We start from the raw sequence: 27,332 nt of genomic DNA, 5'->3' as shown, positions 1-27,332 counted from the left end.
TTTTTTTAAATTTCTTTTTATGACCATAATTTAAAAAAAAAAAAGAAAACCCAACATATTGTTCCTCAAAGCTGAGATTTCAGTGTGAGTTTGACTTTGAATATATAAAGATCTGACTGAGAGAAGAAATAAAAAGTACACCAGTCTATGAGGGAAGAAAACACTTTCTCCTTCATATTTTGAGGGGCAAATAGAGGACCAGATGTGAAAATGGAGAGTGTGCTTGGGGGCTCAGGTTGCATCAGAAATTGGGTAAGGATGTTGGATTTAATCATGAGATGTATGTCTATGCTAATCCACCCTAAAAACTCACTCAGCCATGGTTCAAACATCTCTGGTCATAGAATCTTACAGTCATTGAATAGTTAAAGCTGGAAAAGACCTCTAAAATCATCGAGTCCAACAATTAACTGAGCTCTACCAAGCCCACCACTGCGCCCTGTACCTAGGTACCAAATCTACACACTTTTCCAGCCCTTCCAGGAACTTGATGACACACAGAATGACAAAAAAAAATGTTTTCTGGGGAAAAAAACCAGATCATACTTCCATCCCTGCAAGCGTTCAAGGCAAGGTGGGATGGGGTTCTGAGGAACACGGTCTTGTGGAAAGGGCCCTGCCTATGGCAGGAGGGTGGAATTGAGTGATTGTTAAAGTCTCTTCCAACCCAAGCCATTCTGAGTTGTCCAGCATGATTCTGTATTGTCCAGCAAGTTTCCAAAAGGCAGAAGCAAATATACTGCTCTTTCTTGACAGATAACATTTACAAAACTTCTGCAGAGAAGTCTTAACCCTGCAGAAAAAAAAAAAAGCAGAGTAAACTATCTTCCTTTTTCAAAAGATCTCCTTATTTTTCATTCCATATATTTTCTTCTGTTGTGCCTATCCAATATCTAGTGGGTATAGAGAGAGATTATACATTTTCTGTTTGCATATTTAAAGTATTTGAAGGTTTTTATCAGGTTTCCACATCAGTCTTTTCTTTAGCATAAACTTTGCTCTTTCCTCACTGATCATGCTGCTTAGACATTTGATCATCCTTGTTTCTTTTGAATCCTCAGCAGGTGCCTTAAGGCAGTTTTATGCCCACTTTGATGCAATAGAAGTGCAACTTAAAAGGAGCTCAGGCTCTCCCATATATCTTTATATCTTTTAGGATAATAAATAATAATGATCCATATTCACATTGCACTTTGCATTTGTAAGATACTCTACAAACATTAATTAATTATTCCTCATGGCTCTCCTGTGTGATAGCAGTAATAAAGCTTTGCAAGGATATGACACCTTTGAGGTAAGGTTCTTAGATAACTTTAAAAATATTAATGAATATCCAATCTATTTATATGTTACTGCTCACAGCAGTGCAAAATAGCGGGTAAATAGTGTTTTACACATTTTGCATTCATCACAATTGAGACCAGGAACTTTTTGGACTGGGGAACCAGAGCTGATAGCACTCTAAGTCTTGTGTGAAACAGCCTATGGGATGTTGGCATGTATCCTAAAAGATCAGTCTGTATATGATTTTCTGTATCCAGTTTACCTTATTTACACTGGAAAGTATGACCACTGGCAGGGAGGTTTTCCTCCTGTTACACCTATTCTACAGGTGTAAAGCCTGCAGGAGCAATTTGAACCCTCAGATCAACTAGCAGATTGCCTTAACCAGAGTCACAAAGTCCATAATTCATCCAGTTAGAATGAAATTATGCCAATAACACATACATACATACCGAAAAAAATAACATTACAATGTCTTTCTATGTCTGTATAAAAATTAATAAACACACATCTATGTATAATATAACTAAATTTTTAAGATGAAAGCATATAATTTAGAGTAAATGAATTTTACACATCCATTAGAAAACCACAAGCCTAGACTCACCATTTATGTACTTTTTTTCCTGCTTATTATTTGTATCAACCTAGGAAATGTGTGGCTAGGTATATAGGCTTTCTGTCCATAGGTGGGATCTTCAGTAAAAAAAGAAAAAACTTAATACCTTCAGCATCTAAGTACAGATCACATTAATATCTCTTTAGGCTGTTACAAGGAAAAATTAAATATTTGGAACAATGAAAAGAAAGAATAGAAAAGCCATGACAATTCTCATCATGAATTCTGGGAAGATAGTTCAGAAGTATTACTGAAAATTAACCCAGAAACAATGGAAGATGGCCAGATGCCATAATACTGGCAGTACTGGGAGCTGTACATGAAATATTTGGAAAGAATATTTGTATGACAGGGAGACTTAGCTGATAGAATCATACTGTTGAATACTCTCCAAAATAAAAGGAAATTTTATAAATACTTTTCTCTCATTATTTTTTAATACTTACTCAGAGAAAATGTTTGTTTTCCTTTGCCTTGTGTGATTTTATTACTGTTAACTTCTGACGCATTTTTTAAAATAAAGAATTCCTCCTCCAATGCCATGTATTATTCTGCAAGCATGAATATACATAAGTTGCTCCTGCAGAACAAGACCTGCTGGTTCGTGTTGCTTACATGCAGTAATTTTTGCTGTTCTTCATTTACCTTTCAGCAGAACAAATAAAAGATGAAGAGAAAAAGCAAGAAAAACTTAGCAGAGAGAGTAGTCTAGTGAATCTTTCTTGTCTGAATCTGTAAGATATTTAACATTTCTTGCAGATATAGAGGGAGATTTTCTCTAACTCAGGATCAGCTGCAAAAGAAAACAGAAGGAGAAAATGAAAAAAAAAAACCCAACAAGTTGAAAGTAATTTGCAATTAGCAAACCAAAGCTTCAAAATAAAATCCTTGCCATTCTTCTTCAGAACTAAGTTACTATTAAACAAGAACAACTCCTGTGGTATTATTTGCCTGTCATTTCCTGGTAAATCAGTGTCATTAACATTGATTTTTTAGAGGAGAGATTAAAAGAGGTTTAGTTAGGAGAGTAAGGCAGGAGTATATATTATCCAAGCCAGTGTAGCTCTGGGTCTCAAAGATGACATTTCCCTCTCTGCTTCATTAACTTGCATAGCTTGTTGAGCTTTAGCTGTTTCTAATTAATTCTTTTACTGGCTTTTTTGAATGTGTATCATCTCTGGCAAACCATATAAAATGAAAAAATCTCTCTAAGGTTTTACCCTTTTAATTATTATTTTTATTGCTTAAATGAAGCTCTGGAATTGCAAATGTTGACATTTTATTTGATTCTAGTCATTATAGTTTTCAAGGAGTAAAAAGGGGAAAAAGGCTAAGGAAAGAAGGGGGCAGTGCAGATAAAATAATAAATAAATAAATTAAATCACTAACTGAGCGGGATGCTCAGCAAATGCTGTGGAAAATGGAAAATAAACAGGTTTGTCAAAAGTGACCTCCATGATGGTTTTGCCCTTTTAAATACTAACAAAGAAAGAAGCATCATTAGAGACAATTCCTCCCTGCCTTGTACACAGGCTGGCAAGTAAATGAATGGAATTCTGTGCCCCTGCTTGTTATTTTGTTTTATTTGGGTAGAGCTTTGCTAGCTAGTGTGGTGGGCACACATGTACACATGTATGCACCTTCACACAGTCATTCATGTTCTTTAAAATAATGAGCATGAAAACACATGGTTAAACTTTGTGGGGGAATACTATCCCATCCCCTCCCCGCCAAAAAAAAAAACCCCTTCCCCCAGTGAAAACAACCAAAAACCCCCAAAACAAACAAACAAACAAACAAAAAACAAAACAAAACAAAACAAAAAAACAGAACAAAAAACCCTGTATTTTTTGAAAGCATTTATTAAAAGAGTTGCAATGAACACATAGTTGGCTAATGCACTGCTCTGCCAACGAGTCCAGTTGTTTGTCAGGTTGTTGTCCTGACTTAGAAGATGATACTCTGAGAAAGGATGTTCATCCCTGTTGTACAAAGGAAGTAATGCAGAGCATGCTGAACAATGGGGGTGAATTTGGAATGTGTCAGCTGCCTGGGCCACACATAATCCCATAGTTTAAGCCCTGTGTTTTCCCTGGCCCCTTTGCTGTTAATGAAAAAATAAAAATTAAAAATTAAAGCTTTCTCTTATAGAAAATTTTAAAGCAGTTCTATCACTATCTCAGACTTTCTCATTACCGCTACTCTGATGATCATGAAATCGTGCTGAAATCTCCCAGTGAGACTTGCCCACCAAGGAGGGTGGGAAAAAGTAGGAGGCTGATGAATGGGTAGGTCTGTTGGCAACCAAAAGGGAAACTAAAAGTCACAACAAGAGTTTTCTTTCTTATCCTGTGACCCCGTCAGACAACACTACTACTGCATTTATTTCCCTTTCACAGTCATCTAAAGATCAATGAAGAATTTTGCAAACAATCTACTCAGTGGGAACTGGCTGGAGGTAAAAGGAATTTGTTCACAAAGACGTTAATCATTAGTATGGCGAAAATATGGTATGGTTCTCTAAGATATATAGGAGAAATGGTATTTTTCAATGAAATTTGCTCCTGAAAGCAACCAGAAGTGGAGAGCTTTCCACTGGAAAAGTACTTCTAACTTGAAATTTTGTACAACTATTGCAATTAAACAAAACTGGTTTTTATTGTGAATATTTCAAGTATTCTTGTTTAACTATAGCTGGAATAGAATCTAGAAGCCATAAATATTTGTAAAAATATGTATTTTAATACAAATTTTGAGACCAGGACTTTTGGTACACTTAACCAATCAGTGAAGAGTATAAATAAAACATTACTTTGACCTCTCTGAAATGATGAATGCAGAGTCAAATGGAAGCTTTGGTAAAGCATTGCATGTAATTGTGTCTAAACGTAGCTAAATTATCTTTCTATTGTGAGGATAAGCAGCACAATAAAAGCAATTTTATTTATTAAAATAAATTGCATCTGAGGAAATCGTAGATAGCTAATGCACCCTTCAAAATAGAAATTGCTCCACTACCTATTGCTTTATTAGCATTTCAAAAGCTATTAAGAATCTGAACCTTGAAGCAGAGCACCACTGAGCACTGTGCTTTAGGCAAACACAACTCTAAAGAAATCTTCTTAGAAGAGAGTTATTTTCTCGGCTTTAATAATAATAAACACTTTTGGTGGGATCACCTGAGCTAAATTTATCCAACTGATAGTGATGTACATAGTTTAGCTATCATCAAGGCTCTCTTTACAGAGGGATTAGACACCTCCTAAAATGCATTGCCACCCATTTTTATCAAGTGCTTATGTTAGGATGCTGTGACCTACCTTTGGGACTGGTTTTTCTCCCGTGTAACTGAAAGGGACAATGAAAAGAGGACAGCACAGGAGATTCATTGTGACAAGAACACAACAGCAGTGGTCACTACGCCAGAGCTGAACCAGCAAAGAGGAAAGAAGACCTGGGAGATGAGAGAGGAGGCATGAGGCCATGTGTGAGAGGAATCCTTCAATGGGTGAGCATGGGTGGACTTCCATGAGCTGCTACAGCATGGACTCTATCTCCAAGGGCCCCAACATTGCTGCTAAATCTAAATTATATATTTTTATTTGTCTAGCAACAACACATACCTAAACACCTTTGAGATTTTGTGTTAATTGCACTAGAACTCCCGTTGTGTTCTTGGAACCCAAACAGAACAGGTGCTGTGCCAGAAACTATAAAATATGTGCCTTTCTTTTTTCCCCGACAAGATTTTGGGTCATCCAAGTAGCTGTGGTTCTTTTGAATATTGAGGAGAATTTTTTTAAAACAAAATAAAATCCTAAATTATTTAGGAAATTTAAGTTTTATGCCTGTTCACCAGCCTGGGGGTCCTGCATCCGGGATGGAGCAATGTCAATCACAAATACAGCCTGGAGGGAGAGGGATTGACAGCAGTTCTGGGGTCCACAACATGAGAAAGATGAGGACCTGTTGGAATAGGTCCACGGAAGGGCCATGAAGATGATCAGAGGGCTGGAGCATCTCCAGCAGGCAGGCTGAGAAAGATTGGGTTGCTCAGTCTGGAGAAGTGTCCAGAGGGAATTTATAGAAACCTTACCTTGCAGTACCTAAGGGTCTATAAGAGAGCTGTCCAGGGACATCTGACTAGAACAGGGCTGGAGGGAATGACTTCAAACTGAAAGGGAGAAGGTTTAGGTTACATTTTAAGAAGAAATTCTATGCTATGAGGGTGGTGGGACTACAGCAGAGGTTGCGCAGAGCAGCTGTGGCTTTTCTGAGACTGGCTGGAGCTCTGAACAACTTGGTCCAGTGCAATGTGGTCTTGCCCATGGTGGGAATGGAACTGGGTAATCTTTGAGGTTTCATGCAGCCCAAACCATTCTATGATTCCGTGAAATCAAAGTGTTTCTCTTTCCTTTGAGGCACCGCCATAGTACAGGATGATTTGATATGCTGGCAGGATTAAAATGTAATGTCCTGAAAGAGATAAAAATTTTTTAAATGGTTCATTTCCATCTGTTCTCAAGCCACCTTGGCGGAAACCAGGACTGTGTGGCCCAGTGACACATGTGTACACCCATGATAGAAAGGCAAAAGTAAAATACCACACATGCAGAAGTGAGCAAGGACTCCTGCTTATGGTTTTTGCACAGCAAATTTCTACAGATTAATAAAATTATGGGAAGATCATAATCACGCAACTATAACATCACACTGAGCCAAACTGAAATTCCATTTGTACTATATCTTGTTTCTAATTTTTGGCCAGATTCAATAACTTAAAACTTATGAAAAAAAGATATAAAAACAAGAGATATGAGGATTTTTTTTTTTTGTCCCAGCTGTTCATCTACCAGAAAGAATGCGGAAATCTCCTGTACCAGAGAAAACATTTGATCATCAGGTTCAACAGCCAAATGGAAAACTGATACCTAGTAATACAGTAGTCAGTAATTTGATTTGATTTATAAAATATATGGGTCAAATTCTACTTCAATGTAGAGCAACATGAATCTGAATTAACATCAAATTCTGGTTTGTGAAAGCCACAGAGGTTTTTCACTATATGAGAAAAGAAAATAGGAGAACAATTTGCCACTAAACAAATAAAACAACATCAACAGAACATATGAGTTCAGAAGTGAGTTTTTTTACTTGCTCCTACAATTTTACTAAAGTGGGTTGAGCTAACATTCCTTCCTAACTCTTGCTTTTATTGCAGTATTGTATTTTTTCCCTCATCATTTGCCTAGTTTTACACAATTGAGCTATAATGTGTGCAGTTGACCTTTCTTCATTTAAATGTTAATAGAGATCTTAGGAAAGGTGCTGCCATGCAAAAGGTGAACTAATTCTTAGTAATAGACTTAGGACATTTTGTTTGTTGAGCTGGTTAAACAAAGAAAGGGTTAATTAAAGCTTACATGAAATGTTTATAGCCCAGGAGAAAAGGTCTGTGTGCTACACATTAGGCCACTAGCAAAAGCCCTGTTCCAGGGTTACTATGTAATATTACATATTTCCAACCATAAAAAAGACATCTTCTCTCTCTCTATTCACTTTGATTGAAAAAATTTAAGGGTCTGTTGCAAGAACCTCTCATTTGGAGCAATAATTTAGCCTTACTGGATGCCCATGGGCCCATAAGTACCAAAAAAACATTTTATCAAGTAAAATTGTGGCAAGTTAATGTAAGAGAGGAAGGGATTCACACCAAAATGGCTTTATTTTCAATTTATTTCCACTGTGTAGGTTTCCTTTTGTACTGGGAGCACACCCAAGGTTGGAGGGGCTGGCCTCTGTGGAGGAGGGCAGGGGCTACCTCGTGCTGGGCACGGGCCTTTCCAGCCAGCTCCACAGCGAGCCCACTGCAGAGCACCAGGGAGCTTGTCATCCCTCTGAGAAAGGACACGTGGGAAAGCGCATAAAATGCAGCACAAACAGAGTGGGAAGGGGAAAAGAGTGGAGGAACGCTGAGATCAGAGGAGGAGGAGGTGTTCCACGGTGGAGCAGATGGGCCCTCCAGCTCTTGGGAGGCACACTCTGGAAAATGGTGAGGAGGAAAGAACAATAGGCAGGAATTGCTGTGCACTGACTAACCACCCCCCTGCACCCATTGTGCCCTTTATGAAGGGACCAAATGTTGCCAGATGTGATGGCAGGGTGGAATCTAGTGGGGGAAAAAAAATCTAGGAGAGGAATCTAGCGGGAAAAAGTGAAGCTGAGTCTAGGGAATGGGGCAGAAGATTGTTTTTCCTAAGTGTTTTAATGGTCATTGATTTTTGGAATTTTTTTTTTGTCATTGATTGTTGGAATTTTTTTTGGAATTGTGTTTTGTTTCCCAACACTTAAATCAATAATTAAATATTTATATTAATTGGCAAAAAAAAAAAAAAAAAAAAAGTTAACTCCCTGAATCTGAGTCTGTTTTGCCTCTGACAGCAATTGGTAAGCAATCTCCTTGCCTCTGGGCTGCCAGGCTAAGCCACCCCACAACACCCTTACAAACTATGGAGAGAAGAGGGCAACTCCAGGGTGCAAGAAAACATAATAGAGAAGATTTTTAGTTTAGATGAATCAGCCTTTCCAGGAAATTTAGGGTTGGAAGAGCTTTTAGGTAAGGCAGGACAACCTATCCCCAGGTTTCATTATTCTGTGTCAGTCCATAGTTTTCTAGCAAACGCAGAAAACATAGTTTTCTGATTTTTTTTTTTTTTTTGATTAGGAAAAGCAGTCAAAAAGTGCATTGTGTCCCCTGTTTTTCTATTTTCTCTGGTCTCTGTCATCTTGTACAGTTGAGTAATCAACCAGCTCCCTTTTGCAAAAGTCCAGGTCTTGATACATTGCTACATTATTCACATCTTTATTTGAGCTTCAAAATCTTTTATTGCACTCTGGTGAAAAATTGTGACAATTTCTACATTAAGAAAAACAAAAATTGGGAAAGGTGGGATTGGAGAAGAACGTTTGTTGGGGTCTACATTTTTCTTCCCTCAAAATTTGCACCTTTCTGTGGATATATTTTGTATACATGTATATGCAACTGTATAGAAAATTTATCCAACTTCTGATAATAAAAATCTGATGAATTTCAGGAAGATTAGTTTAATCTTCATGAATAATTAATTCTTCTGCAAAATGCAGACTTCCACTGGCATAGTCTGATATATCCAACCTGAATCCCAGCAAAAGCATTCTTGGAAATCATGTCCCTGTAGGCACAAATGATAGTAGGACACTTTGGGGTGACCTAGGACAGAAGAACAGCTGTAGTTATGCTTGAAGCAGGATCTTGTGGTGCTTGGGAAACACCACCTGGTGCTAGAAATCTCTGATCTCTGGGGCACTGTGGGGCTCTGATAACAGGTCTTTCTCAGGCTATAAATTAAATTTTTAAATTACGTCTGAAAAGAAAGCATGGAGAGTCACAACAGTGACTTGATATTTCAGGGACTGGAGGTCTGAGCACAGAAAATTTCATGACCTAATTTTTGGAAGCCACTGGATGAGTCACATACACTATGAGGCTTAAGCAGCTCAGGTCATTTGCAATTCACAGTGCCTGTAGTTTAAAATTAGCGTGGGTTTTGAAGAGACTTTAATATTCATAATCTGACCCAATATTGAAATGTTCTTTAGAAAGATAGAGATTTAAGGGGAAATGCTGTGAAGTGATATCAGGAGAATTTGCAAAGTAGCTTTAATAGAATAATTCCAAGTGCATTAGCTGCATTTCTGATCAGGAAATATGAAATGCATCTAGCTTACCTTGAGATTGTAGGTTAGTTATTCTATTTCTATAATTACTAATAGTGATTCAGCATATATTTCAGATACTTGGATAAATTTACTCCTCCATGCTTTTAAAACCTTACAGACAAAAGGCAAGGAAAAAAAAAAGCTTCAGGGAGAAAAGTGAGGGTTTGTAGTTGGTGTTTTTTTCGGTTTCAGGTGGGTGTTTAAAGAAAGATGGATACTTTTTAACCACATAATATAAAATAGTAGTGGTTTCAATGATGTGCTAACTAAAATCTTCTGCCAAATCCTGTTTCCAGTACTTTGTTTGTAGGTTGGGTCTTCCAAAACGGGGTCACATTGTGCAGCTGTGGGTTATGACACATGATCCTGGCTTCCTAGAAGGGGACTGAGGTAGTAACATTAACTTTCACCTAGATTCTATTAAACTGATAACAATAAAAAAAAAAAAAAATTAATTTGGAATCCAGACATGTTTGAAAGAAGTTAGAACAGGAAATCTCTCTAGGTGGGAAAACCCTTAATCAGAAATCCCTTGTGCTCCCTAGGCATCTACCAACACGGTCTTGGGTTGTAAATGGACAGAAAATTTGGGTGAAATATGTCACTTAAATGCCTGTTTAATACAGGTTTGCCCACAGAGCAAATGTTCGGGATTTAAAGCAATTGAAAGCTAAGTGGCCATTATGATTATTTGGTGAAGCAAAGATAACAGGTATTGAGTTATCAGACACAAACAGAGCAGCGACTTCATGATTCACTGAAGTCTTACACTTTCTTAGGGAGCTTTATTCTTGATTAGGCAATCTGTTGGTTGTGCTTTACCTCAGATGGAAACAGGCTTATGATATGAGCTTCAAGTCAGAATAAATCTTCTTTGGACTGCTACAGAGGCAGAAGATTCATTAGGACTCTGGCACGTTCCTAATATGATGTGTTCGACTCTAACACCTTAGCCTTCATTTAGGTGGTACTTGAGTCTTTGTGTGTAGCTAACACCTAACAAACTTTGCTTGTTCCTGTCTTATGTCCATTTTTCTTCATAAATACATGAACTGTGCTTTTCCACAGCAACTTTCATCTGAAGATCTCTCAGTTCTATGCCTTCTGCCATTGAGACTGGCTTTTGGGGAAACAATTGTGGCTGCCTCCCTTGTTCAGTAAATAAAATGTACTCAGTACGATAAGATAGTTGCCTTTCAAGAAAAAATTGGGCCATGAAAGGTCAAACTAAATTATTACAGCAGTGTTAAACAAACATATTATGCCTCTTTCAGCCCAGTTTTTATTGTGAGAGATAAGAAGGCTTTGAGAGATGGAAATAAAAAATAAATTGCCATGCATTTTAAGCCAAAAACCGATCTAAGTTCAGTGAAGTTATACCAAAATATTATCACTTCAGAAGTCGGAACAACAGCCACTTGAAGTGATGCAGTCTTAACGTGCAGCAATTCTTAAGGGACTAGAAGCTTCTGCTAACTGGCTTTAGTTGTATTTTCTTCCTTTTCTTTATGTTAAATTTTAACATGGAAATGTTAAAGGTTTTTGTATTTAGAAGTCTTGTAAAAATCAAAGAGAACATGCTGATTCCTTTTCTTGGAATGAATCCTTATGCCTTTATTTAACAAGGCAGATTTTGTTCAACTGACATGAAAAACAAAGCCAGGTTTCAGAATGTCACTGAGTTACCTTTGATCCTCCATTCTCCAAAATGTCAGGCACTTCTTGTTCTTCTTTAGGGTCACAGGAGAACTTTTGAGGCAATTTAGAGGCACTCAGTCCACACATTTTTGTGCTGCATGAAAAGTCTGCAGCAGTTATTTACCCACCAGGAACTTGACTGTTCTTCAGGAATCATGTTCTTTATGATCTAGGACTACAGAGATTAAAGTATCCAAAGACCTGATGGCCTGCAACAAGCACTTCTGTTAAGGCTTGCTCCTCAGGCTTTTTTGAATTTTTTTTCTCCCCCCAGAAAAAATCATGAGCAAATCAGACAATTTTAACTGACTGGCAATTTCCTACTAATTGTGTGGTCCATTCTACATACATTTTACATGGAAATAGATTTTCTGCTGATGATAACCGTCAATCATCACTGCAAGAAAATGCATTGAAATTTTGAAAGTGAAACTTACCTTTGTAAACTTTTAATTCCCAAGATGATTCTGGAATTTTGTCTATTTACACCAGAGGAGTACCTAGTGCACCAGTTCTCTCCAAGCAAAAGAAGACTGAGGATTCTGTTTCACAATTTCTTTCCTTGAGATCCCAAGGATATTAATATGTATGGATATTTAAAGGCAATTAGTTGTTTGCACTAACCACAGGGAATTGCTATCACTGTCCATTTCTGCTTGGTAGGCTGTTATTTTGATCACACAAACAAGCAGAGCTGAAAGAAAGTACAATAAAGGGATAAGAAGTGACAGTGAGGTTTTTATTTTAATTGAAAGCAAACCAGAAGGGTCTACAAATAGCAGACTCTGAATGAACGAAAGAGTAAATGAAGAAACAAAAAACAATGAAAAAAAATCCCTTCTGATAGGCAAAAATATTTTTTTCAGGGCTGATGTTTTTAACTTTGGATACAGAAAATAAGGCTGTGATGGGCAACCTCTCTGACATATAGGAACATTTGTGGACATATGAGACCATTTCTTCTCTGATTCTCCAGAATATGGCTGAAATAATCTGGAACACTGAACTGTTGTATGCAACAACCTCTAGTTCTAGAATTCTGAGGAAATCTTATATATTAAATACACTAAAACAGAAAGACACTCCAGAACCTAGTCAATAAAGATGAAACTCACATTTGAGAAATAAATATATAGACAAAGAGGAGAGCGGTTTGCTCCTGGAGGGCTTCATCCCATGGCTGAGGGAGGTTTTGGTATTTCAGTGATTCTGTTCTTCTCCCAGTCCTTGGCTTTGTGATCATTTACCATGGTCTCCTCCCAGGATGTTGGGCTATGCTGGCTAATTCAACAATCCCAAGAAGCATTCTTAGGCACAGGAACTCAGCCAGAGTGAGAAATTTTTACGGTGGTCTATACAAAGAATGGAAGAAACCTTTTAACATTCTCCCAAGGAATTCTTGACCGGCACCAGCCCAGGACCACTTGCAAAAGCATTTCAGATGCCTCATTTCTGAAGAGGAGGAATTTTGTCAGTAGGGCACTCTGTGACAGTCTTACTGTCAGATTTCCAACCCTGTGTATGTCTTTCATGAACAAAGTGCAAGGCCATCAAAGTAAAAAGCTGCATACATTAACAATGATGCAGGCCTGACAAGGATGATCTAATTTTTAATCTGCGATAGAATTAAATTCTTAAATTAATTAAGAATTAAGGATGGCAGCTTTCTTGGAATCTAAATTATCCCACGTTTAATTTACTGGAAGAGATAGACACCTCCATGCTGGGTAAGTCCCCTCTGTACTTAATTCCAGCTTTCCAGGAAAACAAGATCAGGTTATTCTGTTCTTCCTGAAAACAATGTTTTATTGCTTTACTAGAGTACAAACTGATCTCCACGTGTTTGAAAAAGAAAAGACAGGATGAGACTGAGATTTCCACAACCATACTGGTTTTTTTTTTTTTTTTTTTTTACTTTTCCAGAACTTTTTTATCAGAAAAACATTGCTTTTTCTTCCTTTGTTTCTTTTCTTTCTCTTTTTTGGACCAGACAACATTTTTGGGTAGAAGACAGATGCAGCCAAGCAGGTGATTATTATAAGAAATTCATTCTGCTGAAGCAATATATTACAAATATACCCAGAACAAATTTAGGAATTTGGTACATTGTGTTTACATTTTGACCAGGCAACATTTGCATTGTTGTTTCCAGTTCCTTTCCATAATTATATTTTTTAACATCTTTTTCCTCAGTAATCTGCCTTATTTGAAGAAATTTATTGCAAATGATGAAAACAGAAAATACCTTTGTTCTCCTGTGATGTTTGGTAAGGGAAGAAGAAGTCTCTCACTCTGGTCTGTCTTATTACAATGAATCCCAAGAGTTGCAGAAATGGAAAACAATTCTCATGTTTTATTTTCCATTAGCAATCTCCAAATACACACTCGAGACTTTAGAGCTGAAACTGCAATTGTGTATGTAAAAATACTCAAAAAATTAGTAGCATTGATTGCAGAGGGCAATAAACTCTCGGATCAGTATTTTAACATGCAGAGTAGCAATTGTCTTCAAATCATAGCAATTAATTTATAGCCTAGTTTAAAAAATAACAATATCTGCAAATCACAGGGTTGTTTTGGTGGACACTTCAATCTTTCAAGGAAAAAAATGCTTTTGTTTGTATTGTATTGCAATTAAGGGAAATTCCTGCAACTTTTTAGAGAAACTTACAACTCTAGATGAGAAAGTAAATTACAAAAAAACAGCAATGTTTTTTCATTCACATATCCTCAACCATGACTATCTAAAATGTAATGTGAAGATATTTTTATGTATGGAATCATGGTATACTTAAGGTTAGATGTGACTTCTGGAGGATATATTGTTTCACATTTTTTTGTCTCAGCTGTTCTACTGCACTATTTGCTTCTACTTTTTTCTTTTTCTCAGTGTCCTCCTTTTTCAAATGGTCTCTCCTTCTTCCACCAATATTTCTTTTCTCCTGTCTGCCTTGATTTCCTGTCTAATTCTTCTACATCTTTTTCCTTCCTCAGTGTTTTTTAATATATTTTCTGCTGTCTTTCACTCCTTTAGTCTATACTACTTCTCTGACAGTTTTGTCCCCTAATTGTTTCCTCTTCAAACAGTTTAAGGGGTCTGTAAGGCAACAAGTAATTTTAATAAATGTAGCTCTCATAGGGGTTGGTAAAGGATAAGTATTTTAACCTGAATCTGCATGTCCACTTCACAGTCCCTCTTCCTTTTAATTTGCTGTGATCACAGTCACTGTACTCCTTTTTCGCTTTCAAAGGAGATGTGAAGGAAGTTCAGGATTAATGAGATTATATAGCTAAAATCCCTATAACAAAACAAGACCTATTTGAATGATGCCTCCAAACTGTCTACTGGTAGATTCACTAAGGGCTTCTATATACACAAATAGTGTCTATTATGGGATACTTCCCCACACATTTTCTGGATGCCCCAGCCTTGAACAGGGCTTGAAGCAGCCTGGTCTAGTGGCAGTGGACATGGAACAAGAAGGTATATAAGATCCCTTCCAATCAAAAAAATTCTATTGTCCTATGTTTCCATGACATTTCAACTCTCAAAAGAATTTCCCATTTTCTTACAGTGACTGGTCCTCTAGATCTTAAAATTATATTGAAATAAACAGTAAAATAAACAATTAATAGTCTCAGTTTGATGCATCCATTATGGCAATTTATTTTTTAATCTGATTTACTTTCATTTTCCATAATGTACAGCACCAACCACTTCCTCAGTCCTCGCTTGAAAAACTAGTTCTTTTGCTTTTAACCTTTGCCTGAACTTTTTTCTTGTTCTTGTATTCTGAGAAATAATGAATGATCACTTTCTACTCAGTTTTTCTGCATTAATTAAGTAATGGAGCTCCATGCCACAGGATCTTGTCAAATCTGAATGTCTCTATGGTTTCAAGGGGAGACTGGACAAGGTCATTGAGGATAATTACATCTGTATAACCCATCTCCAGATCAAAAAACCCTGAGGTGCAATTATTGCAGGCTCAGGAAATAGCAAGAAAAATATCACACACACTAACCCTGATCTTATACTTATTACTGGACATCTATTTTTGGCCTAAGACAGGATATTGTATTAGATGAGCCTTTCGTATGATACACTCTAGCTGATCATATGTTCCTATCCATGGTTTCATCTCTCCTTTGTCACTCTGCAAACACACAACTGAAGTTTTTAGCTAAGTTTTCAACAGGGCATCATTTTGACATCCCCCTCCTGTATTCAGAGAAGGCATCTTCCTAAGGGGAGCCTTGCATAAGCTTGCAAGAAGGGAGGAGTGTGCTAATTATCAAATGGCAATCTATGGGATCACCTGCCTTGATTGAGATATACAGTCCTTTGTTAAGTGGGTCGGCCACGGGTCAAGGGAACAGGTGGTTGAGCACAATTTCATAAATGCCTGTTTAATATCTGGCTCTGAAATTTCCCTGAAGTTGTCGGGGAGGAGGGACAGGATCATTATCAAAGATTGTTTGGAGAGGCAGAATCTATACTGGTGGGGAAACTGCTAATTACCATGTAATCTTTCCAATTTGGGCAGCAATAAAATTTAAATAAGATTGGCAAGTAGCAGGATGGCTTTCAGAGGCCGCCCCCACCACTGTTCCTGTCCCCATAGCCTAACGCCAGATGCAAAGCTTCAGTCTGGATGTTCTTCTACTGCTTCATAAATTATGACTGCTTAGTTGTGCATAATTACAAGGCACTGGATTGAATAGGATTAAGACTGAAATTGTCAGTTTTCTAAACACATTAGCAAATCTTGGTAGTTGGATTGAAATGTGCAGCTTTTTTTTTTTTTTTCAATTTGCCAACAGTCCTGTCCATTCCCACAGTGTTTTGCATTGTGCTTTATAAAATATGTAAGATTTATGAAAAGCCTCTAAGCTGGCCACTGAATGCTCTTGGCAACATGAATCATAAATGTGGCAGCATGCAATAAGGGCAGCATGGAGTTACAATTAGCCACTCCTTCAGCATCAAGCTATTTCAAATGATTTTCTGTGCCCCCATACCATTCCAGCACAGCTAAGTTGTTAAATGATTGCATGTGCAAATGAATACAGCTAATAAGCCTGAAGTTTACAAAAGATACTATGAGCCATGGTTATGTATTTATCAATCAATTAATTTTATTTTTAAATACAATTAACCCAACTTTCTTAGCAATGACAATGTCATGTTACATTCTGTGATATGGCAGGAACAGACTACACTGTGAGATGGACAAAAGACTACTGAAGCCATATGTATATCAACCATGTTCAAAATCAAAACAGAAGAAAATATGATTAATTTTTTTCCCAGCACTAGTAGGAAATCCAACCACAAATTTATTTTAAATAAATAAATAGGAAATACAACCACAAATTTATTTTAAAACTTCTTTGAAATCTTTATTATTTATTAAAGACCTTATTTCTAATTTAATTTAGAAAAAAAGTATTAAAGCTATTTGTGATCTCTTCCTTGGCTAAGATGTTTATTTCTATTTCCAATTAGATGGCAGGAGATGTATAATTAACTATCAAAATTCAAACAGGAGAGTGAAAACTAACTTCCTTCCTTCCTTCCTTCCCTCCTTCCTTCCTTCCTTCCTTCCTTCCTTCCTTCCTTCCTTCCTTCTGCCACTTCCTTCCTTCTGCCACTTCCTTCCTTCCGCCACTTCCTTCCGCCACTTCCGCCACTTCCTTCCTTCCGCCACTTCCTTCCGCCACTTCCGCCACTTCCTTCCGCCACTTCCTTCCGCCACTTCCTTCCACCACTTCCTTCCGCCACTTCCCCCACTTCCTTCCTTCCTTCCGCCACTTCCTTCTTTCCGCCACTTCCTTCCTCCCTCCCTTCCTCCCTTCTTCTCTTCCTCCCTTCCTCCCTTCCTCCCTTCTCAAGAGAAGGCAGAAAGCCTTGCCCTAACTCTTAAGCCTTCCTCATGTTTTTAATTTTAGTACCTTGGTTTAAGCATAATTTTTCTACATTAATCTTGCACCGGTGAGTTGCAGCGATGCATTTATTCAGGTTTGGTTTCACACAGTCATAGAATATCCTGAGCTGCAAGGAACTCACAAGGATCATTGTATTCAACTCTTGCATGATCATAGCAAGGATTCACAAGATGGATCAACATTCTTATTTGTATAGCCTTGAAAAACTCATGTTTTCTTACAAGGATCCCAAAATATTAAGGCTCTCAAATAAAATGTTCCTGATGAGTTTTCACCTTTTGTTTTCACCAAGAAGCTTCAGTGCTGTTTCTAATTTGATTCACGGCATGATTTTGTAGAAAACTTCTCAATCTATTGTAACAGCAGAAAAAGGGCTGATGCAGTTGGTATTCCATTAGGAGAGACATCCTGCTATGAGTCAGCAAGTGAAAGAGCAGAGCATTCATTAATGGAGTTGTCATGTTAAAGGATGATTATCTGCCAAATTTGTGGCAAGGCCAGGGAGGTCTTTTAAAAAGAAGTCACAGGACAGGTAGCCATTCATTTTCTCTGTGGTTTTTACGTGCTACGTGATTGGGTTCATCATTTGCAGTTTTGTCTTCGGAAAACATTAGTACTAATTCTGCTCTCCTGCATTGTAAGAATGGACAATAAATAAAATAAAAGAAAAATAATACTAACAACTATGTAAGGGGAAAGAAACCTTTGCAATATCATTGACTTCCATTACAATAAATGACTTGCATTGCTTCTGTCTTGAGTTAAACATCTGATAGCAATGAAACCTTCATGGGAAATAAGGAAGACAAAACCAGTGTTGCTCTATAGAAGAGTCCAACTTTGTTAGAAATGGGAATTTTTTGCAAATATATAAAACAGGATTTTAAAAGATGACTTTTTTTCAGGTACCTTTGTTTCTCAGTGTCTATAGAGAACATATAACTCATAAGAACCTTCCTTAACATATTCTGAAAGGTGATATCCATGCTAGAGGGACTGTGATGCAACAAAATTTCAAAAATTTGAATATATGTTAATTCCCATTCTGTTATGCCAGTATAGTACCAATAAATTTACATATCATGGATTTGTTATCACCAAAAAAAAAAAAAAAAAAAAAAGTAGCAGTTGGTGCAGTTGGTGTTATTATTGCCATCATCTCAGCATTTTCTTCATTTATATCTATTCACAATAAACAACAAAAGGCCAAGAGGAAGGAAAAAAGAGCTAATGAAGAATTTCTTTAAACATCTCTTACTAAAAATAATACAATGAAAACAAACGGACATTTTGATTAAATGGATATCATTAATGCAGCATGTTATGATCTGAACTCATGGTTTAATTATCTAATTAAGAGCAAATGAAAATCATTAAGGTCTGTGGAATGAAATAATTCATTTTAGGGGAGAAACAGGAAAAAAAAAAGCAGTCCCCTTAATTACAAACTGTCATTGGCATGTAGCACCTAAGAGTAAATCTTGCTGCAAGATGTCAAGCCGAGCTATATTGTACAGCAGGTGGTGGATGAATCATACCAGCTTCATGAAGAATTGCCAAAGAAGGAAGTGTCATTAACGAGTAGACCTCCAGACTGGGAGTAAGGTCTCGTGAGTCCTACAAACATTTCTCTTTCTGACATTTGGCAAATCACTCAGCATCAGTTTGCTTAACTGTGAAATAATCATATGCTGTTTGAGACCTTGAAGACCTTATGCAGATTTGCTGGCCTGCTGCTGAAAGAAGTTGCCAAATGAGGGCAAGAAACTTCCCTAAATTCACCTCAAAGGTTATGGAAGCAAAGAATGGGACCTGTGTACTGTCACCCACTCAGGTACCAGAATAATGCAGTCTGGGATCATATTACATGGAGGTGAAACACACCAAGAAGCTGCAGAGACAGCATTCAGTTCAAATATGGCTTTGTTTGAGGCTTACTGATTCTTTAAAATCTTTCAAGTGTGCCTAGAGAGCACACTGAAAGAGAGCAGTTCCCTTATTAACTATGGAGCCATACACACACTTTTTTTTCTTTCTGTGGAAATAGTTGTGCTGGAGGAAGGTGAAGTGGCCATATGTTAAGATATGATTGGACTAACTTATCCCCTGAGAACTGCTGCTGGCTTTTTCTGATTATGTTTGCAAGAAGCAGGCAGGCATTGACACAGATTTTCCCCATAAGTTCATTGATTAGGAAAGATGCCCAAACTTCATGGAGGCCCTAATGAGAAGGGCTGGGACATTAAATCAATGTGATTCTTTTCACTTTTAAGGGTCCCGAAAAACAAATATGTTTCTTTTATTGATAGTTTATTTTGAGGGTGCAAATAAAAACAAGCCAATTATAAAGTTCAGTAACGTGGAGAGAACGTTCCTAAAGGTTTTGCAGCACAAGAGATAAATCCAGATTTCAAACAATGAGAGATCTAGTTTCCAGTTGTGAATGTGACCTACATTTCTGAATCTTAGGATATCTGAATCACTTACTATTTCCCATTATTCTGCACAAAAAGTTGGGATTTTGATGATGAAGTGCACGACATAATGAAGAAAGCTGCAGTACAAGGAAATTTGGCCATCTCTGTAAAGCCTAAAACCTGCCTCAAAAAGGGGTTTTGTGGTCATTCTCTGCTTTCTAGTTGCTCCTCAAACAACAGCTTAAGCTTTACAAGTAAACATATATCATGCCAGTGGCTGTAGAAGAATTCAGGGTAAACACAATATGTTCTGCAGGGGTGTCAAATAATGGGTATGAGAAAAGAAATATCTAAAACTTGATTCTGAAGATGACAGGTCTAATGAATGAAGATAAGAAACTGTAGAATAACTTTTTTAAATAACAGCTCAACGGGAGACCACTGAAGTGAAAACAGCTGCTGGGACTATTACACAGAAAACAGCTTGAAATAGCTACAGACACTTATATTTGTTACTAGGAGAGGATTTTATATGTATGGAAAAGTCCATCTAGAGTACAGTTGTGGACAGATGTAGCCAAGGCAAAGCTGGATCTGCAGAGGGAATTGAAGAGTCTGGTTGGTTTCAGAAACTGAGATTTAAATAGCTAAAGTTTGTCTGAATTGTCCATTATCTGGACTGAATAATGAGCCATGGCTTTGGGGGCAGGGAATTTGCTGCCTGAGTATCTGAAACCAGGTGTTGCTGGTTTTTTCTGTGGCCAGTACCATCTGTTCTGTGCCCAACAGAACACTTCAGCCCAAATCATTTATTTTATGGCTGTGGATGAAAAGGTGAGTGATGCCCTATGGAAGGCAATTGTAACATGGCACAAGGAAAGTACAGAGCATGACTGTGGACGAATAATCAGACAGATCTGAAGTGAGGAGACCTATTACAAAACCACCAGATTATATTGCCTGCTTTCTTTCTCTGTGAGAAACCTCTGCAGTGGTCTGGACCCTGCACTCTCAACATTCTATTGAGTTTTGCTAGTTGACTAGAGAGCTGGGAAATAGAGATCAGGGAAGATTGTGCCAGGTGTTTTCAGATGTTTCTGGGCCGCTGCTGATTCATCTTCAGGATGTACCAGCTGCCTGTGACAGTGGTTTGGAGCATAGTTGCACGAGTAAGGTAAAATGTACAGCACAGGGAGAGAATGTTTCTTTATTCTTTCATCCACTCAGTCCACAGTCTCACCCCTAATATTTTCTATCACTGGCAACTTGAAACAAGAAGTAATTTCTACACAATGAACACCTTTGCTTTTATCCCATTCATATCCATAATCAATTTCCCTGAATTTCTTGTGAGTTCCTTTTTTTTTTTTTTTTCTCATTAGGTCACAGAAGCAGTGACTGCAGCTTTATGCACTGCAGTTTACAACTGTACCCAGCAGGAATTGTGCACAGCTGGCCCAGCATATAACATCCTAACTTTCCACTGCTGACAACCTCATTTTCTTATCCTCAGTCAGGTTATCTACTCTACCTTCTCTTCCAACAAAACCAGCCAAAAATAAAATGGAGCAAAGGAAGTCACTGTAAGCAACCAAAAAAACAGAAATATATGCAAACATTGCCATTTTTGCAATTTAATTTTTTTCCATAGTAAGAAATGATTTATTAAAACAAACTTCTCATATCAGAGGTAAATGTATTGCATTTAATTTCCAGGTGGTGTGGAAGTGACTGGTCAGATGAAGAAGCAAAGGAACCTAAAGATATGAAGGTAGAAGTACTGAATTTGCAAGGGTTTGGGTTTTTTCTAGGCACAGAGTTATGATGTTTTCAGGCTTCCAGATTTCCAAAAGGGACTTTAAAGGTGTGCATCTTCAGGGATCACAGCAGCATAAATTTAAACTGACTGAAATAAGACCTTAGCTGTCATTGTTTCTATCTACTCTGTTTTCAGTGGAGGGTTTGCAAGTCTAGAAAACCTTCCAGCCTTCCTCATGCATAAAAAGAATTTTAGGTTGAAAAGATTTTGGGGTTATTTTCTTCCAGGCTTGAGGAGTCACAAAGTCTTGATTCCGTAGCAAGAGAACCATGAATTTCAAAAAATGTTACTTTGCAATTACTGTTCACAGATTGTATGTAGGAATAAGCTATTGTGGCTCCAAAATTGTCTTTGAGACACAGAAATAGGAGGCTTTAGCTACTGAGAATTTCAGGGTGAAAATCCAGGAAAAGTTAGCACCTTGCCTCCAGGGGAGAAGCCATGACCTTCAGGCCTTGAGTTCTTTGGGATCCACACACCTATCACAAATCAGCTAAAGTCCACAGTACTAAAATCCAGTATCTAGCTATTCTTTACCATTCATTATCAGTGTATTTCTTAATTTCCCAGAAGATTTAGTACCAAAGATATATTTAATAATGTTAGTACTTTCCATTTTAGACCACTACTGGATACAAAGCAGATAAATACTTTTCCTTTAAATTAAGAAACAGAAACCTATAATGGTAAGTGTATATCGGTTTAAAAGTCTCTTTGAAGACTCTGTCACAATATATAGATATAGTTTTTTTTTCCAGGCAAGTCCTGGGAATCTTTAAAGGAATGTTTTAGGAAGCAGGGTGAAACAGAGCATACTTGTGTAATCTATTTCCTTACATGCTTCTCCACATACACATAACTAATCATTAGTTGCACTCTATGCTCCATATCTTGAATTCTATTAACATAAGTATTTCCATTTCTTATTTAATTTTCTTTCTGAGATATTTACATTTTTGCTGCTGTTGTTGAACTTATTCTGATTTTAGTGTGCCTAAAATGTGGAGGAACTTGTCCTTGACTAGATTTTAAATGTAGACAAAAAACCTTTAACAAAATTTTAAAGTTTTGGGTGTTGAAAAAATTTGCAAGTTTCCAAGGTGTGAAGCCAAAATGAGAAGATCATTTTCAGACGAAGGAACATGGTTGTGTACTATATTAACTGAATACATTTTATGTTCCTGGGGAAAGAGCAAGAAATAGTCAGCTGATTTTGTAACTGGAAAAATTACTCTGTATAATAGAGATATCAATGAAAATTTGCTGTGTTTTTTATTTTTTGAAAAGATAAAAGAGAAAGAAAATGATGTCTTATTGATGTTGAGGAATGTCCATCCCTAAAGATTTTTAAAAATATGTTTGATAAACATCACTTAAGAGTTCTCTGCCTATGTGATTTTAGATTGGGCCTGAAAGTGCTATAGGTAAGCTCTGCATTTTGGTTCCAATGCTGAATCTCCATGGATCTATGTAAATGAGACATGAAGAGGACACCTTGATTATTCTGAATTTATATGGACTATCTATGGTTCTCCTTACTGCCAGGTTACTGAACACCCAGTACAACATATTATGCTCTGGGATCCAGAGAACTTAGAAAATTATGTTTATTCTTTTGAGCTGTTGAAAACGAAAGGAAGGAAGAAAGTATAAACTCAGCAAACTTTCAATCGAGCCTGCTTACACAAAAAGCAGAGATCATCATGCAGATTGATTAAGAAAAATAGAAAACACATCATCTTTGGGAAAACACTACGCCTTGAATTGTTGAATCACTCTACATTTTAATGTGCAAATTTGTTCCATGGCTTTTTGTTGAAAGGATCAGACCATTTGGCATTTTGTCTGACAAAAATGCATTAGGAAGATGCAGTATAATTTATTAAAATGTATAAAGGGAACAAAGAATAGGATTAATTTTCTTCTTTTTTTTTTTAATTCCAGGGGCACCACTAGGGCATTTAATATGGGTTAAACCAGATTCAAAGAGCTTTTCATTAGACATTTAACATAAATGACTAAGAGCTTAATCAGCACATACCATTTAAATGCATTGAATGGAGGAATTGGACTGTACATAGCATTATAATTTATAGAGTTTTGTTTTTGATTACATAAGGGAAAAACATTTTTTATGCCTTAAAAGCATTCTTTCGTGATGTCAAAAAAAAAAAAGAGTATAGTATTATTGTTCAGAAAATGGTGTTTCAATTTGGTAGTGAAGACTAAAGTCACCCAAGTGGAAAAGAAAACTAGTAAATTCCTCAAAGTCCTGTAGTTTGTGGGTTTTTCTCTTCAACACATCCTTTTCTTCTGGGCCTGATAATGAACATTGCCTCTGCTTTCCACACTATGTTGCTTGTACATTCTTTTTAATGGCTTTAAAAAAATTGACTTGTGAATACTTCTGGAGTGCAGTTTAAACAGAATTAGTGAGAGCATCACTATGCTGGGCTTGCAGCAGGGAAGCAGAGTGATCCTGAAAACCTGCTTTTCTTCCTTTTTTTCAATCATTTAGTGATAGTATAAAAGTAATTCAGTCCCCACTTAAACAATACCTGGGGTAACTCTGTGTGTATCATCTGTTCCATCAGAGATGATTATAGGAAATTAAAGTGCTGCAGAGGCAAAAGTGGCTCCCATTTTCAGGAACTTTATCAAAATGTTAAGGAAGGATAATATTCTAAAACGCTTACTTCTTAGCTGCTGTTTGCCTTCAGCAATACTGTCTATTACAATTGCTTTCCAAATTGCACTTGCTTTCCTTTCTAACAAAAGGCATTGTTTTTTTCCCTCTCTTCTCTTATACCTTTGCAGGAGACAATAAAGTATCTCTTCTTATCTAGAAACACTGAGAGTTCTTATCAGCAGAAAGGTAAGAAAAAGGAAATATCTCAGCAATGGAGATTTTTTTTTTTTGTACTGTGTTTTATTTATTTTTTTTAGTAGGTCAGCAAAAAGAAAAAAGAAGTTCCATTTTCTGAGATGCTATCCCTTATTGTTAGAAGGAGAGCTGGAAATCAAGATAAAGCTCTTATTCTCTGAGAACACAGTCACCCTAAAATGCATACCTTCATCTCCCTCTTGCTGTTTATTCTTTCCCTCTCTTTTTTCCTGTCTTTCTTTTTCTCCCTGTCTTTTCTTCTTCATCATCTTCTTTTTTTAACCTAATAATTTAATTTTAATGTAAACTTTCTTATAGTGGATTTGGTCCCTCCTCACTGATCCTACCCACAGTACTGGAAAAACAGGAGTAAAAACACACTTTGCGAAATGAAACATCTATTTATGCATAAACATGCACAAATAAATATACATATATATAAAGCTAAGGATCTGTATTGCTATATCTATGGTTCAAATGCATACACTTAAATATGTGTAAATATGTTTCTGTGTATATATATATATTTATGTGCATTATTTTTATGCATGTAAGGATATAAAGAAGCTCTTAGAAGCTGGAATTCAGCTCTTATTATGGAGGTTAGTTGTATTAATGCTCCTAGTGTCATCCATTTGCCTTCATTTAAGGCAGTAATGAATTAAGTGACATAACTGACATTTGCTTGGTGTGGCTCCTTTTTCTTTCATCCTCTCTCTCAGAGTTGTAGCTGTCCAGACATTATTTTGGTAGCATTTTGCTTTGATCTGATGAAATATTTACCCAAACTGAGATGGGATGGGGAGAGGGGGATCTATGAAAATCAGTCTGTTTGACTTGGGCACCAAACATGGTAACAGCAGTACAGGTCCTTGCATCCTACCAGAGTTTGTTCCATTCCCTCAAATTTCTCACTAGGGAATCTTCGTCTTTTGCACAGGCTCCACAGTGAATTGTGCCCTGCTTACTCCTATCCAGGCACGGCACAATGCTGAGAAGGACAGCTGTGTACATTTTCCCCATCCCCAGTAAACATTCCTGATCCTTCTTTGCATCAGCTTTGGGAATATCAATACAGGTGAGTCAGGTCAGCATGGCCAAGTAATAGTTTTGTATCAGACCAAGATTTTGCTCCCCTGCTAAACAATGCCTAAAAATTAATTCAATATTTGAACTAATTAAGCACTGGAAATAAATACTTTTAGAAGAAGTTTTTTAGTCTATTTTACACATTCATCCTGAGCAATTGCTCTTGAGAGTTGCAGCTTTTCATCCGTTTCTAAGGGATGTTTTCTAACCCTCAGTGTTAGCTAGGGCAAAGGGACCAAGGCCAGGCTGGATGTGGGTCTGAGCAACCTGGTCTAGTGCCAGGTGTCCCTGCCCATGGCAGGGACATGCCCATTAAGGTCCCCTTGAACAAAAACCATTCTGTGATTCTATGAATGCCACCTGTTGTCTTTCTTTATAGTCATCACACAGTGACTGAGTTATCTTCGCTTATCAGGATGATGTTCAAATCTGCTCACAGAATCCCAGCTCTCACTTGACTAGGGAAAAAAAAATGAACGGGGAGGGGAGATGAGGGGAATGTGGAAAAAACACATAGCTTCAAATATCAGAATAGAAATGCTCCCTTCCAGCATAAAGATACTCCCATCCTTTCCTACAGTCAATAGGTAGAGGCTGACTACAAAAATCAGGTTCTGGGAATCTGATGGTCTTCAGAATTGTCCCATTTCTCTAGTGGCAATATCTGAGAGCTTTAGCAAGTTATCTGAGTTATCTGAACCACATCTAAGTCAAAGGCATTTCACTTGAAAGGGATGCCAGAAGTCATATCATTATTTTGGTTGTAAATATTTAGAAAATAATTTTAAATATATATTTAAAGGCCAGCTGTGTAATTGATAAATGTGATTATATTGGCCTGTGGAGTCAGTCCAGCTGGAGCAGGTGGATATTCCTGAAATAGGCAGGACCCTGTGAGAGGAATCCATTCTGGACTAGAGAACAAGAGTGGGAAGGAAGGAGCAGCAGTGAGAAGCTGTAGTTCATGGGTTCTAACTATCCCCACCAAGCTGCACAGCCCAGGGGAGCGAGATAAAGAAGATCAGAGTGAAGGAGTAAAGCTGAGCCTGGAAAAAGTGATAGTGGGAGAAAAGCATTTTGTTTTTTATTAGTTTCTTCCTAATTAAGTCCATTTGGAATGACATTAGATTGATTTTCACCAAGTGGTCTGTTTTGCCTGTAGTGGTAATTGGCAAGTGGTCTCCCTGTCCTTTTCTTGACCCATGAGCTTTGCCATCCTGTTTTGCTGCCCTGTCCCACGGAGTGAAGGAGGAGCTGGATGGGCATTCGGCAGCTGACCAAGATCAGCTCACTGCAGTGACACCCACAGGTCTGTCCATCACCTACTGAGATGTTTCAGACTGCTGAAGATTTGATGACCAGCTTCATGAACTTAGCATTGAAACCCTCTTGTGTATCTCAATGAATTTGCTTAAGGATTCTGAGCTGGTGCTCCCCTTCAGGGACTTCTTAAGTTGTGAGGTACTTCTGAAAATTACACCTGTCTCACACATTGTCTTGAGACTTTGAGCAAAAAAAAACAATTACATGAAAATGTGAGGCAAAATTTGATCTTCTTGTATTAAAGGATGTTATGCTGTTGAAATAATAGCCAATTAAAAAAAAAATTTGTTTTGTACCTAAACCTAAGAACTTATGATTTCAGCTCACCAAGAAACTGAAAACTGTCAAAACCATCCAGTTTGTGGTTGATTATAATGCTATTCATAATTTTTGCTGTAATTTTGGAGGATGAGTGTGTTTTTTTTCTTCCTTTGCTGTGGTTTTTTATGGGTACATATCTTGTGTGTGCATGTGCATTTTTGTCTTTGCTTG

The sequence above is a fragment of the Agelaius tricolor genome, unplaced genomic scaffold (genome assembly GCF_023055355.1).
Source record: "Agelaius tricolor isolate 1412-34295 unplaced genomic scaffold, bAgeTri1.0.p SCAF_4, whole genome shotgun sequence".
Taxonomy (NCBI): Eukaryota; Metazoa; Chordata; class Aves; order Passeriformes; family Icteridae; genus Agelaius; species Agelaius tricolor.
Note: the sequence above shows the minus strand (reverse complement) of the source record.